At 42.6% G+C, this 12,555-nt stretch overlaps 1 protein-coding gene across 2 annotated transcripts in view; it reads right to left on the bottom strand.

The window, feature by feature from the left end:
* The window catches only part of sema5ba (sema domain, seven thrombospondin repeats (type 1 and type 1-like), transmembrane domain (TM) and short cytoplasmic domain, (semaphorin) 5Ba), a 111,907-nt gene that overhangs the window by 81,159 nt on the left and 18,193 nt on the right, over positions 1-12,555 (bottom strand). The window lies entirely within an intron of this gene.

The following is a 12,555-nucleotide window of genomic DNA, read 5'->3' as shown; positions in this document are numbered from 1 at the left end:
AGACTGCTTCTTTCCATCTTGCAAGGCAGATTAAGAGAGCAGCAGACCAGGGCTAGAGTGATTTATACCCCTCTGGAGACCTATTCCTCTGTAGGCCCCTCTGCTGCCACACGTTACAACCTAACAAATGGAGATTTGTTTTAGGGCAGAGCAGTCTTTTTAGTAGTTAAGCGTACCAAAAACAAAAGCATTGTCCTGTTCCTTAGGCAACCCTTGTTAAAAAAAACCACTATGCCTTTCTTAGGAAGCTTTTAACTATTTTGCTTTTGTGCTTTTTTTTTGTAGACCCTGTTCCCCCCCCATGTAGCAGGCAGTATTGGTGAAAATGATTCAATGAAGCTGCTGCTCGTTTTCTTCCAAAGCCCAGCAAGTGAGAGGTGAGGAAAACAAATTCAAACCAGGTGTAGAACTGCCTCCTATCCCTCAGCAAGGGCAAATCGATGGGACTGGGCTCCCACCCACACTTCCATGACAGCTGAAGGAACAGTTCGTACATGAGACAGCAGGAACCGGGCATAAAGTGAACCGCGGTTATCATTTCCTCAAGGCAGCTTTAGTCTAAAGTAGCAACTCAGTTATTTTACACTGCAATAAAACAGGAAACCAAACGTATTACTGTTCATTGCTGAATGGGTTTATGGAAAGGGTTGGCGATCAAGAGCTGAATTCTGTAAGAATTCTATAACTATATACAAGTTCTGTAGGAGTCACAGACCCACACGTGTTAGATTTTCATTTTGACAGCAACACTTATTACAGATTGTCCCTACGAGAACTGTTTCTGTACACTTCTAAGATGGATGCAAAAGGTGAGAAAAATATTCACATAAATTAGACCACTGGAGACATGCATCCCTTCCCTGATGACCTCGAGTGACCTCTTGACCTGGAAGAAAACCCAAGCACTCGTTTATGCGCTAAGAGTTGGGCTCAACAATATGGTTTTCCTCTGGATGGGGGTGAATATGATACAATATCATGATGTGGGTGAGATGCCTGTTTTTAAAATATCCTTTTGATGTTTTTTTTTCCATAAATCTGTCTGATCACAATTTCTAGCCTGGAAATCTGAAAGTTTCAGCCTCTTGAAATGTGTTACTCAACTGCAAAGATCTTAGAATACTATGCTCTGGATTGTATCATCTCCAATCTGATCTCACAAAAACTATTTTTTGTTGTCAATTTCCATGTACTTTATGCATGATTTGGGGTCAGTATCCTGTCCCAAGAAAACAGCCTTCATATTGTTGAAACTGATCGATCCAAACATTTTTTTGCCCTTTATAACCTTTATAACCTGCTGTCGTCACTTTCATTTGGGCTGGTTTTCTCCGCTGCATGCCTGTGCCTCTGGGGTAATGCTGTACAGAGAGCAGCTTACAGCCGACTTGCCAAAGTCAATCTCTGCCCCAGATCTGGCTGAATAATAAGAGAGGACTGCAGCTTATCGTGACACATTAACCCACATTTCCTGCTGAATATTTTGAGCTACATTGCCCACCCCTATAAAAAGAGGCTAAAAAAGTGCTGGGTTTGAATTCCTAGCCCTCCAGTTACAAGCAGAGGACGCAGTGCAGAGTAGAGGTCGGGGCTATTTCACCCGAGTTGCTCCAGTACAATACCCAGCTGTATGAATAGGTACAAATGCAAATTGCTTTGGATAAAATGTAGAGGAAGAATTAAATCTTGCACAATCCTGCCTCATTAGGGTAAAAACTCTTAGGATGCGACAGAAAGAAAATTCAACCCCCCAGCTACGATCACAGCCACTCACTCACTGGTTAAGAGCAGGAATACACCCTGGACATGATACCAGTGGACGCTCCCACACTGAAGGACAATTTAAGAGACTCATTAACCTAGCCAGCACATCCCTGTGAGGGAGGAGGATCCCGGGCGCACCACTAAGGCACCCCTAACCCAGATCAAACCCAGGTCACCAGGAGCTGCAAGCTTGTCAGAGCTAACTGCCACTCCAAACACTCATTCTACTGGAGCTTAATTCCAGACCTAATTAAGTCCATGAAGATCTAACTAGCAAAATGCCAAACAGCTCTGTCTGGAATGTACACTTTTAACATGAAAATTATATCTTCAAATTGCAAAACAACTGAGAAAACTGAACTGCTAGGGGCTTTACTTTGTTCTTCTGTACACATCAGAATTTAATGACATTCCAAGGTTTTTTTCAGCTTTGAAGGGACCTTTGCCAAAATGCATCCAGCATGTTAAACTTCTCATGTGTCGAGGATGAGAGACAAATCAGACCTGTTCAGGGGACATAAGTCAGGGGCAGGGTGGCTGTGATACGGATTAAAAAAGCTCCTTTCACTTCCCTGATCTGCAGATTTCAACTTCATTCTGGGCAATTCAATATTTATTCCGCAACTAAACAAAAAAAGCAAAGATTTAATATTCCAATGTATGGGTTTCTTATATTTTGCCTAACACTTAACTCATGCCTCTTTTCATGAAAAGATCCTACAGGATACCAAGTCGATGGTTATTCCCACGGCAGTACAACAGTTACAGCAGACTGGAATGCCACAAGAGTTTCTACCCATGGTCTTCAGGGCCGTGGCAATATGCCTGCACTGAAGGGTCATGATCTGGGAAAGAGTCTAAGCTTGGGTAGCAGGTACATTTTCTTCCCCAGCTTGTGAAGATAAAATATGTCTGACAAGTTTGGGCTTGAACCTCAACTGACGTGGCCCGATACAATTTCGATACAAATATGCAAACACATTTTTCGAGATTCGGCGCAAGTTGCAAAATTGAACTCTGTGTTGCAAGGAAACGACAAAATCAGTCATTAGACAGAGTTTATAATTCTTGCTTGCGTTCAGAATCCAGCTTCACCCATCTATATGCTCAACAATATCTTGTCTAAACTAGGCTACATGGAGGACTTCCTGTTTTTAAGAAAGAATAAAGCGTTCCTATTGCACTTGTATAATTCCACTGTCCAACAAGCTAAACAGTTGATAAGTCCCAAACTAGTGTGCATCTAATTAAGATTATGGTAAACCTTCAGTCTTCCTTATAATACCCATCAGTCTCTGCTGAACCTAGAAGCCCTTCAATCAGCTGAGCATGCTCATGTGCTCTGTAAGACGTAATCGAGGTCAATCTTCTATTTAACAATGGAGCCACAGAAACAAGGGTGCGAGATTAATAAACAGAAAATGGTTCCAAATCAAATGGGTGACTGATGACCTAAATCCTTGTATTTATTCGACAAACAAAATGAATAAATCCAACAATTAATGTCAAAAACTTTTTGGGTTGTTTGCAATTATATTCTTAGACATAAAATCACAATGTGTTTTTCAAAACGTCATCTTCTAAATGCGTTGCCTTTACCTTTCTGGTCTTGAATTTGACCTCGTTCCTCATCGTTGGGACAGCAGCTAGAGATTTCCTTTCCTTTTAAAAACCAATTAAGGTGTATCAAACTGCTGAGGACACGCAGCAGGCATTCAGAAAAGGAGAGGACTATGTTCTCCTGTGTATCTGATCCAGTTCATGAATTTATGGAAAAAACAACCATAAACTGCTGTAAGACAAGACCATTCTTCATGACTAAGGTTTGCCTGATTTTAGCCACAAAGAATAAAAATCTGATCAAAGGTTGTACCTTAGCAATAATGTCAAATAAAGTTGGAAATGACAGTCAGGGAAACCTAAAATTCCTATCCGACATAGATGCCAATAATGTATTCATAATTTCAAGAGCTAAAGTTTTCTTTTTCCAAAAAATATTTTTTTTTGCATAATTTGACACTGAACCTAATATAATAATTCCTCTAAAGCAAGACATATTCCATTCCACTGGGACCCCCAAGGTGAAAAAGAGTGAGGCATGTCACTAAAAGGTACTGTAAGGTGTTAACCCAGAGCCCATCACCAATAAAAGCTAATCAAAATACAGAAGTCACTTCATGTCATAAGGACAATTGTCCTTTTACAAAAGTCCTCTTGTCCAGCACTGAGAATTCTATTGATCTCCAGCTTGAGGGTGGCTTCCCTTTTCACTCGCAACCAACCAACCAACCATGAGCCATGACAGGATATCTGGGCTGAATATTATTCTGCCTTCATTACCCTGTGCCCAGTGAATCCTGGAACAGAAGTAATTCACCATTTTTTTTTTTCCGAAAACATTTTTCATTGCAAAGGGGTGCTATCTCTCCAGGTCCTTAGCGTTGGCAGCACAACACATTTTTCAGCCCCCGTGAACTTAAATTGCCCTCGTTGTAGCACTCGTTTCTCCAGCAGGCACTTAATCAAAATTGACCCGACAGCTGGGTGCTGCACTGTACATTCTTCTCAAACTGCTGGCCACATAGGCATGGAGCTTTTGACAATTACAAGGTATGGCAACAGCTTCATTTACAAATGAGCAACACTGTATTCTGCCAGGTAAATCATAGCAAGATCATTTAAGGGAAGAAACATGCATATGCCTCTAAACACAGACATTTGGATAAAGCCAAGTTCACACCACAATTTACACTGGATTATTGCTAAGAGCAGCTGCACCCAATTGTACTGTAATTAAAATGCAAAGCCATAACAAACCCTGTAGTATTGCCTTGACAAAGCTTCTGAAGTTGAAGTACAACATATTCAACGATTTAATTAAACCTCTGCAAAACCAAATTCATAGAGCCTTTTACCTCAGTTATTTTTCACACAAAAAAACAGAAACTGGTAATTAGATTTATAAGCCAAGAAGCAGCAGCCTGACAGCACACAAGGATCTATTAGTTACGTTTCGCTTTATTTTTTCCAGCTTTGTAATTCCTCCCTCCTTCAAGAGCTAATTATTCTTCAGAGTCAGGAGAGGAGGTCTCTGACATACAGCTGAGAGATTTACTCAGTCCCGGACCATTCTCGCCCTGCAGGCCAGGTGTCTGTGAAGGCATAAACATTTAGAAATGAATCCTAGGGTTTGGTTAAGTTAAATAAATATTTAAACTCTATCTTCTGGTGCAGATAAGGATTCTAATCCCATCTTGTGGGTCAGGATTGTTTACTCTTGATTCCTCTGAGAATGCGAAGTGGGAGGACTGGAGTTTGCACATGCAGCTCGTTTGGCTCTTACAGAGACAGGTCTTCCTTCAGAGAAAGCTGGTCAACGCAGCCGCCATCCTGAGGAGTGTGCCAGACCATCTGGAGGAACCAGGACATAACACCGCCACTCCTGTTCTCTGCCGATTAGGCAGCTGAATGAAAACGGACCAAGTGACTGAAACAGATCCAGGAGAGTTTATCTCAACATAAATCACTTCCAGCATAACCTAGCCCACAACGGGACGCCTTGGCTTGCATCTCTCCTGAGAGCTCTACCAAGAAGCAAACCGATTACTACTCCGATTTTTTTCCCCCTACACAAACATTTCTAGGAGCAATAAAACCTGCCTGGTTAAAGAGGGACAGATGTGCAAAAGAGTCTGAAAGGCTGGGCATTCTCAGGTTCCGACAAAAAAACACAACTTGGCATGGCCACAACCATTGCTTTACCGCTTCATTATATCTCTCGTCATTCAATTTCTGAAGCATAGCAAATGCACCAAAATATTTAAAGGATTTCTCTTCGTAGGCATTCTTTTTATCCTCTCCGGCAGATTTCCTTTCACATCCGCCAGGCCAACACAAAGGATGAGGGAATTAAAAGACGCTATAAAAGCACGCTCTGCAGGCAGACCATATTCCCGAACGCCGGCTGCCGGTTTTCACTTTGTCTCCAGCCAGACAGCTGATGCTACAGTAATTAATCGCCCCCTTTTTGAGGGTCTGGTGGTCGATTTCCAGTGAACGTGGTGGAATTCCTAACTTTGGGAGAGCAGAAGAAAGGCCCTGAAAATGAGTGGCAGGTGGGAGGGAGGGTAAGGGCTGGGAAAATCCAGTGACTACCCGTTCACAAAACACATCCCTAAAGGAACAGGGAATTCTTAACACACCGCTAGCAATCCACACTAAGCATGATCACTAATCCAGGAACACTCAGTTACACTTTGTAAAACAAGATAAAACGCCCAAATATTATTAGGCCTAACAAATGAAGCATTAAAAAAAAAGACTGTTTCAAGCTCTGCTGGCCTACAGTACTCTGAGCTTCGGCGTTAGCGTTTACGACATTCCCACATACCCTTCAGATGTGCTGTTATCCTGCATTACAACACAAGCTGTCCTCTGCTGGGTGCAGAACTATATTTCGATTTGACAAGAAGAAAAAGAAAAGGGGAAAAAAAGCTGCAGGATTTATCTCTGCTGGAGTTGTCTTCAGGTGGATCTGGCTCATAAGGAAAAGTCCCTGCATTCAATAAAAGTTTAGGAAAAGAGTTCCACTGGGACCAAAAAAAAAAAAGCCGGCATGTGTATGCCAAAAAAATAAAAAACACTGCAAAGAGAGATTGCCTTTGAGAATTGGGAAAGAAGACTTCTCCCTTCAGGAAACATCCGAGTGGGAGAAAATGAGTTAATCTTTTTACAGGCTGGACTGCAGAGCCATCCATCATCCGTTTGGGAAAAGAAAAAAAAACACTTCATTCTGTGATGCCAACCTCCTTCCACAGCGTCAGAGCCCAACTCGTGTGAGCAGAATACAGAAGAAAGGGCGAGACGAAACAGGGTTTAGACCAAGCCCCCAAAGTGATTCTGGATTTAGGGGCACATATTATTTTGCATGTCATTCAGGAAAAATGACTTAAATGACTTCTAAAGTGAAACCAGCACTATTAGCCTTGAACTAAAAAAAAAACTGCCAGATCTAAATGACTTCTGCTGTGCAAAAGTAGTCTATTAATTTGAGTTCAAAAGGCAGATATCCTCAGGGAAAAACACATGCCTGCACTATCCAGCAGTAGCGATGGAATTGACTCCAGGCTCAACACCTTGCTCCTTGACCTATGTGTAAAACTTTACTGTAGAGGAGAAGGAAAAAAACAGTTATGTTTCTTAGAAGTCTACACGCTTGCAAGGTTTTAAAACAATTTTCCAATTCAGAGATGTCCAGTAAAAACTGCATCAGCAATGACCAAGTAACTAACGAACAATCATTAAAATTAATACCAATCATTTTGAATCATCCAGTAATCTTTAAAGAAATGTGTACCTTTGGAAAACAATTCCCAGATCCCATTACTACAGGTTTTTAATATCATCAACACACTTAAGGGCAATTTTGGATGGTCGATACATTTAAGAAAGATGTACATTTGATTTTAAAAATCCAATAATTGATTAATTAAGCTGTACTTTTTTACTGCTTGTAAAAGGTAAAGGAAGCAATTCAAACTAGGCTCCCCCCTCCCCACTTCCCCCAAAACAGAAAAACCTCTTTTCAAATCAGAGAAAGGATTCAAGCGCTTGAAGGTCAAAGACCAATCAAGGCAAACAGCTTTCTCCCTTTGGTGCTTTTTGACCTCCAGGACCCTAAAAACGTATAATTCACACATCTCACTGTGAAATGTTCAAAGCTGGCGAGCTGACAACCAGACAGCTCCAGAGCAGTCAGCCAAAAGGCCTGTGCAAACTGAATTTCAGGCTTCACCTCAACCCGAGAAAAAAATATTTTGAAAAAATAAATGTAAAAAAGGCACTAGCTGCGATTCTACCTTAGAGCCCTTCATTTCGTACAACAGAAAAGTCTCTCTGCGCCGAACAGCAGCCTCGGCAACATTTGCTTTTATAACACACTGGATTACCCTATTGAGTTTTCAAAGGCCTGCTATTTTCTCCTCACGCTTGTGAGAGCTGATTCGCCAGTTAAGCTCCAGTGTGTAGAAAAGACTCCAGAGGGTGATCAGCCAAGATTAATTGCAAAGGAATCGGACTGAGAAAGGGCTATCCAGCCTACTGCCAGTGTCTGAAGCCTTTGACAAGAGGGTGTATTTTAAAAACAAGCGGGTGAAGGACCGCCTTGACATCTTCCTCAAAGACAACGTCCCAGCTCCACTCCTCTCCGAGAAGAATGTCTGCCTGCTCACTGTCAACGTCAGCCCGGATGTACTTGAAGTACTTCAAGTTTCAGTTGTGCAGCTGTGACACCTTAATGTCTAAGGCAGCTGTAATGCCTAAACCTGTGAACATTTCAGTTGTGAGAATGGCTCACATTACCAACTAAAACTGTTTCCCCCCCACAGCCAATTGCTTCATGCATGTATAAACCCACCAGTGCAGGTGCACTCCCTCCGCCAGCCTGATAATTAAGACTGCAGATGCCAGATACTCAGAGGAAGGGGAACTGACAGACTTCAAGATGCGTGCACTGGAGTGTTGGAGGAACAACATCAGCTCCTGGTCTCTGCAGGCTTACAGCCCCATCCGATACCCACTACATGGAGGGAGAGCACCTCAGGGCGTGGCCTGAGCCCCGAGTTCGGAGGAAACATCCAAGGACGTGTTCGCAGGGAACGATTCTGCTGGCACTTCTATGAGCCTCTTGAATATGGAAAACTAAACATGTAAGACTGAATATGTAAAATGAAGCTTAAGAGGGAGTAATGCACCTAGCTATTTATGTTATGCTGCCATTTTTTACTTTTCTTGCATACAATACAAGGCATTAGCAGTGACACTTTCTTGTTGAATTTCTTTTCACGCAGCCCCAGCTACTAACTTCAGGCGAAACCCTTTTACGAAAAAGCTGCTCCAGGCTGCTTCTCCGATCTCGCCACGCCGAAAACCCGCACTCCTCCACCCTGTCATCATTCCCCACCCAGCTCGGCCACTGAAAAGAGGCTCAGGCGCGCCAACAAAGACCACCTAAAGCCCACCTTGTTCCAGCGCTCCTGAAAGGCAGTGACAGCGACAGCATCACTGTGGGCTTTTTGTTAAACCCTCAAACGAGGCTCTACCTCCTGTTAAAATGAACCCTCCGCCAAGAGCAGCTCATTCTCTCTCGATTTCTGACATCTGTAATGATTTGGCTTTACAGAATGTGAAAGTACTAATTTGAGTTAGAATGCCAAGAATGCCGAGGTTCTGCAAAATGTGGTCGGCTTTTTAACTGTCTTTCAGGTATGTAAGAGGAAGAGCTATTTTATGTTCCAAATGCAGGGGCTTAGGCGCATTTCCACAGCCTGAGCACTTGATTATGAGAAAAGAATTCGCCTGCAGAGAAATTCAGAATTGGAAACCTGAGAGAGTGGAAGCTAATCTCATTTTTGAGATTGCTCACTTATAAAACATGAATAATGAGCTGCACCAATATTAACTTGTGCACATTCATATACTTCAATTAAATCCAGGCATATGAAACAGATGTATCCCACCATAATTTTGGGGGTCATTTGCGATACGTAGACTAGAATTAGATGTCAAGAACAACTCTGGATGCATTTTAGCTATGTCTTTTTAGGAATATTGCTTCTTATCCTGAAGAAGTGTAATGAAAAGTCAAATTTTTAAAGTGAATTATCAACATATAACTAAAAACAAATCTGTCTTTGATACTATCAGTCCAAAGTACACTTTGCTATTTTCTGGAGCCATACTTTACAAAACACAGCTTTCTGTTTTTTTTTTATTCTACATAAAACACTGACATTTAAGAGGAAACCACAAACATTCTTGAGCACGCACTTACAGCGATGTGAACGGTTACTGTTCAATAAATGTCAGACCTGTAAAAAGCATGAGAACCTCTAGCGCACCAGCAGTGTACATTCCTTGGACCGTCCCTGTCCAGTCCAGAGTGCTTCACTGCATGCTAACCATGGGCCAAGAACGTGCAGCCAAGTCAAGAGGTCTCTGCGTTTGCTTCCAGTGGCATGTGGACCTTTAAACGGTTAAAGGCTTCAAACTCTTTCCTGGTTTTTGCATTACCAAAAAATTCAATGTCTCACTTAACAAAAACAAATTAAAGGCTGCAGGGCTATGCACCTCCTCCTTTTCACTCACTCTCGATCCAGAGTCTGTCCATTGTTTTGTTCGCAAACAGCCACGTCAGGTCTCCTCTGTCCTTTAAGGCGGAGCGGTGGCTCTGTGGCTCAGGACATGTGCCTGTGGCTGGAAGGGTGCCGGTTCAAATCCCGCGTCCGGGAGAGGAATCCTACTCTGTTGGGCCCCTGAGCAAGGCCCTTAACTCCAACTGCTCCAGGGGTGCCATACAATGGCTGACCCTGCGCTCTGACCCCAAGCTTCTCTCCCTGTCTGTGTGTCTCATGGAGAGCAAGCTGGGGTCTGTGAAAAAGACAAATTCCTAATGCAAGAACTCTTATCTTATGGACAATGTGAAACTGTTTTTTTTTCTCCTCTTGAATTTATCAAAGCTGCTCTCATTGTTTCTCCTTATGTTTGAATACAGATTCAAACCATTGCAGTGTACAGATGGGCAAAATTTAACAGTAAATTTAAACGTACACGTGTCACTGCCAGATTTGTGCAATAGTCCCTGATCCATATTGCTTGACAATGGGATTGGAGGCTGAAAATGCCTTGGAATAACCTGAACCAGAGGCAGATTGTCCACATACACAGCCAACTGGCTTAATCCTTTTACCCCGTCTCAGCAGGAAATCTGCCACATATGAAGAGTGTTGATTATAACTATTGGTGGCAATGCAACACAAGCAGCCAATACTGCCCCCCTGCACACAGTTAAGGGGCAAAATTCCCAGGGGAAACAGCCCTTAAAATGCTCTGAATTCTACTCTTTTTAAAGTGAATCAAAAGGCCCTTGTCTGCTGAATAGCACTCTACTGTGAGTTGTGACTTAAAGCAGAAATATTTACTTAAACATCAAAAGCTTTGCTAACCCAGTTCTAATAAGCATGTCACTGTTAAATTTTACCCTCCCAAGGGGTTAAGATCTCCCTAGGTACCCCAAATGGACACAGACAGAAGCAGCAAAAAAAAAAACAGTAGTTTTAAAACTACTATAAGTGAGTTACTGTATTTTTTAGGTCTTACCACAAGCATTTTATAAATGTACAGCGAGCCCTGTTCAATTTCCTTTCACAAACCTCAGGCCATACAACACAAGCACAGTTAGCGAGTGTGGTTAGGTTTTCTGACCCATTAAAATGATTTGTTGGGATTACAGGCCACACCGTCGTACAAGTTACAAGCCGCAGCCCGGGAGAGAGAAAAGTCTGCATTGTTCCGCACTGCCAGGTGTGGGGATTCTGTGAAGGAAGTCTTTCTCTGAAGCTGTGCTTGACAGAGCCACACATAATAAACCCAACAGAAGCGCTTTAAATGAAACACAGAGAAACGACCCAGAAAGGAAGTGCTATCGAAATGGAAAGCACGAGGTACTGAAAGTGGAGAAGCCGACCATGGGCTGATTATGCAGTCGGATTTGGGGGTTTTCTAGGCTCTCCTGGTGTGCTTTTCACAAAGGGGGCAATTTTTACTGCCCATCCCTGTACTGAGAAATGAGTTGGCATCATGCAGGTGTACCCAGGTGAGGAGGTGGGGGCACAGGGGTCAGGAGTTAGTTCCTACCAGCTGTGGTACAGATGTGGTACCGAGGTAACAGGCTTGAGGAATGTCAGTAGTTTCGTGTTTAGTGATGTCACCGTGTCGCTGGTCAAGGTACAAGTGTTCATATTTGATCTTAAATGTATATTTTAAAATGAGGCTGTGGGGGTCACATTTGAACACTGCAATGTTATAAATTAAGTCATGTTTTAGTGTGCTATAGGGGACGTGAAGCTTTTTAAAGGAAAAAGGTAACATGCAGGAGACTGGTCGTTAGTTCTCTGCTTCCTCTGCAATACTCATGTCTTGGGCCATCCTGAGAAAATGCCTGGAAACCCTCCATTCGTGTTTTTTTTATTTTTGAGGAAAAAAACCCTTAAATTAGGGATCTCGTGTGAGCTGATTTCCAGCTCACACATGCCCCACCAGACCATCACTGGTGAACCTACCAAGGCTGGGTGGGACCTGCAGGACATCCCAACGGACAGGCAGCTTAGGGACTTGCAACGCAGGTGCACATTGGGAATCCAGTGGGCTTATGGGAAGTGTCGTTCTTATAGGCAAAGCAGTGTCTCTGTGATATGCAAGCCAGTTTCTGTACCCACCTCTCAATAATTTATGCTAACCCATGAACCGGGGCAGACAGTGTATACCAGCACCTACTACCTGCCACTGGGAAGCACTGTATATGGAGAGGGTTACACAAAGCCAAAATGACAGTTTTCCCAGGAGCACCCACATTACGTACATTAAGAGTGAAGAGGGTCCACAAAGAATAGGGAGAATTTCCTATGAACCAGACAACGGAATGTGATGGTTAATCCGGCAGCTCTGCTTCAAATATCAACCTTTTACTTGAAAGCTCTTGCAATCATTCTGCACAGAATGAGTATCCCACCACACTTTCACACTTGACTCCATGTCTTCACTATCCTAACTATCCCTGAGCTGACTCGTGGGGAAATATCTGCTATGGGATCTCTGGAGAACATACAGCTTTATGCTTTGTACAGTAAATTGTGCTAGCAAATACACTTAAGAAAATAAAGCTATTAGGCCTAGCTAAATATTAATGGGGTTATCCTTATACAGTAGATAAAAAAACAGGTTTTAAAACTCTAC

This window comes from Lepisosteus platostomus, chromosome 14 (genome assembly GCF_059453375.1).
Source record: "Lepisosteus platostomus isolate fLepPlt1 chromosome 14, fLepPlt1.hap1, whole genome shotgun sequence".
NCBI classification, from domain to species: Eukaryota; Metazoa; Chordata; class Actinopteri; order Semionotiformes; family Lepisosteidae; genus Lepisosteus; species Lepisosteus platostomus.
Note: the sequence above shows the minus strand (reverse complement) of the source record. Positions and strands in the feature narration are given on the sequence as shown.